Genomic DNA, 3663 nt, shown 5'->3' on the forward strand with positions numbered 1-3663 from the left:
GTTGTTAGTTATTCCCTGGGGGTATATATGGTTCTAATGGATGGGATGCACGTATATACTTCAGAGGAGGCTAAATAGTTTGGAAAGTGCAAGTTTTTGTTCACTTTTAAGAGTTAAAAGCGACTGGAGGGTAACTAGCCCCCCCCCGCCCTTGTTTCCAAATGCTTCAGGTAAAAATTTTAAGGTAGCTATTTTGTTAAAACTAGTTAAAAGGTTAGTTAAACAAATTCTGGATTCGACGCAACCCCCCAGCGCCCGGGGGCCGTCGTTGCAAGTTATGCCCTTGGGACGTTTATGACTCTTTTTGAAAGGGATGCTCGTTTAAACTTGAAAGAGGGTTCATCTGATTGGAAATTGAAAGTTCTAGTTCACTTTTTAACAGTCAAAAGTGATCGCAAGGCAGCTAGCCCCTCCTCCCCCCCTCTTTTTTTCTAAATGTATCAGATAAAAATTTTGAGATAGAAATTTTTTAAAAATAGTTCAAAGTTCAGATAACAAAAACTCCGGTGTCGACACAGTCCCCCAGGGCCTGGGGGCAGGCATTGTAAGTGATGCCCTGGGGGCACATGAGGTTCTTCTGGAAGGGATGCTTGTATAACCTTCATAGAGAGATCATTTGGTTGGAAATTGAAAGTTGTAGTTCACTTTTTAAGATTCAAAAGTTATCGGAGGGCAGCTAGCATCCCCCCCCCCTTTCTTTTCCCCCAATTGCATCAGATAAAAATTTTGAGATAGTCATTTTGTTAAAAATAGTTCAAGGGTCAGATAACAGAATTTCCTGTGACGACACAGCCCCTAGGGCCTGGGGGCAGGTGTTGTAAGCTATGCCCTGAAGGAATATAAGGTTCTTATGGAAGGGATGCTCGTTTAAACTTCAGAGACGGCTCATTTGATTGAAAAATGAAAGTTCTAGTTCATTTTTTAAGAGTCAAAATGAATCGGAGGGCAACTAGCCCCCCCCATCGCCCTTTTTTCCAAATGCATCAGGTAAAAAATTTTAGGTAGCTATTTTGTTAAAAATAGTTAAAAGGACAGATAACAAGACTCCGGTGTTGACGAAACCCCCAGCGCCCGGGGGAAGGTGTTGTAAGTTATGCTCTGGGGCGTATATGGCTCTTATGGAAGGGATGCTCGTAAAAACTTCAGAGAGGGCTTAATTGATTGGAAATTGAAAGTTCTAGTTCAATTTTTAAGAGTCAATAGTGATCGGAAGTAGAAGGGCCTTATTGAGTCGTGTCCCTCACCCCTGCTGCCACCTATAACTTTTTTTACATAATTCATGGATGGTTATGTGTGTTGGTCGATTTATTTGATGTTTTTCATGGATGTTTTATTGATTTTGTCAGTGAGAATTTGAAAAACAGGAACTTTGTCACATTTATGTCTGTTTTCTTGGATGTTTTATGGATTTTGTCAGTGAGAATGAAAAAAAAAGGAATTTTCTCACTTGAAAAAAAAGGAAATTTGTCACATTTATTTCTGTTTTCATGGATGGTTATGTGTGTTGATCGATTTATTTTATGATTTTATGAATTTTGTCAGTGAGAATGTAAAAACAGAAACATACTCACTTAGAAAACCATAAACCACGTGGTCCTGTCACGAGTAGCACCCATTTGGAACACCTATGCTGTCGACCTCAATTCACCTATCGTGAATCAATAATTCCCCTTAGAAACAACAAATTAATTCTCCTTTCTTGACAGATCAATCAATCAATGACATCATCTGTCAGACTTTAAAAATTTCCGCCTAGAAACGATTCTCCAGGAATAGATCCAAGTCATTAATGTCTTTGCCTCGGAAACAACTCTTTTGGTCGAACTCCAAAGGATATTAATAACCAAAGGCCATGGAAACAATTCTCCAAGAAACATCTTGAATGTTTGTTGTTTTGTGAATTGTTTTAGCGCGGGAATCAGGTTTCTTATTAATTTGAAATGTATTAGCGCAGAGATGCCAAAAACAAAAGGAACACGCTGAATTACGTTTAGGGATTATTTGGGCGAAACTGTTTTAGACAGGTTATGGGATTATTTGGGCGAAACAGTTAGAGACATTTTAAAAAATGATTTTTGAAGAGATTTTGGAAGAGGATTTGAGGGTGAAACTCTGTGGTCGTTATAATACACAAGTTTCATTTGAACAGTGTTGTGAGGTCCTTTACCCCAATCCCAAAGGGTTATGATCCTCCTACCCCCACCCCCAAGGAAGCCCCCCGGCCTCAAAGGTCCACTGGGCTCCCCAAGAGCCCACCGCCCCCCCAACGCCCTACTCAGCCCTTCAAAGACCCTCCTCTGGTCCTCAAAGGGCCCCCGGACCCCCAAAGGGCCCCCCGGACCCCAGAGGCCCTCCCCCCGGTCCTCAAAGGTCCCCCGGGCCCGAGAAGCGCCGCGGGCCAGGAATGCGCCGCATGGGGATGCGCCGCAGGGGGATGCGCCGCGGGTCGGGGGATGCGCCGCAGGGATGCGCCGAAGGAATGCGCCGCAGGAATGCGTCGCAGGGATGCGCCGCAGGGATGTGCCGCTTTTTGTTAGAGTTCTAGTTTAGTTTAATTTTAGTTAAGAGTTTGATGTTTTACCTTTGAGTTTCAGTTAGAGTTCTTGTATAGTTTAGTTTTAGTTAAGAGTTTAGAGTTTTTAGCTTAGAGTTTTTGTTGAAGTTCTAGTTTTTGTTGAAGTTCTAGTTTAGTTTAGTTTTAGTAAAGATTTTAGTGTTTTATCTTATAGTATTAGCTTAGAGTTTTTGTTAGAGTTCTAGTTTAGTTTAATTTTATTATAGTTTGATGTTTTAACTTTGAGTTTCAGTTGAATTTACAGTTTAGTTTAGTTTTATTTCAGAATTTAGAGTTTTTAGCTTAGAGTTTAAGCTTAGAGTGTTTGATGAATTTCTAGTTTAGTTTTAGTTAATAATTTAGTGTTTTAGCTTAGAACCTTAGCTTAGTGTTTTTGTTAGAGTTCTAGTTTAGTTTTATTTTAGTTAAGAATTTACATTCTTAGCTTAGTCTTAGATTTGAGTTTTTTTTTATAGTTCTAGTTTAGTTTAATTTTAGTTGAGAGTTTGATTTTTCTCCTTTGAGTTTCAGTTAGAGTTTTAGTTTAGTTTTAGTTAAGATTTTAAACTTTTACCCTAGAGCCTTAGCTTGTAGTCTTATTGTTTTCTCCGTTATATTTTAGTTTTAGTTAAGAATATATAATTAAGGCTAAGAGTTTTTTTGTAAGATTTCAAGTTTATTGCAATTTTTGCTAATAGTTTGATTTTTTACATCCTTTTTTAATTTATATTTCTAGTTTATTTTTAGTTAATATTTTATATTTCTTAGATTATATTTTTTGTTTAAGTTAGAGTTTATTTTAGTTTTATTTAAGATTTTATAATTTTAGCTTAGATTCTTATCTTATAGTTTTTGTTAGTTTTCTATTTTATTTTAATTTTTTGTTAGAGTTTTATTTTTTAAAGTTTATATTAATTAATATTTATAGTTTATTTTATTTTTATTTAATAATTTATATTTTTTAGCTTAGAGTCTTAGCTTAGAGTTTTTGTTTCGTGTGTGTGTGTAAGTTTTTGTGTGTGTGCGAGTTTTTTTGTGTGTGCACTTATCAATTCTATTTTCCTAAAATAATATAAAATTTTCGTGTGTGTATGTGTGTGTAATAAGTT

Source organism: Artemia sp. Qi Xiang Cuo, chromosome 19 (assembly GCF_049724085.1).
Source record: "Artemia sp. Qi Xiang Cuo chromosome 19, ASM4972408v1, whole genome shotgun sequence".
NCBI classification, from domain to species: Eukaryota; Metazoa; Arthropoda; class Branchiopoda; order Anostraca; family Artemiidae; genus Artemia; species Artemia sp. Qi Xiang Cuo.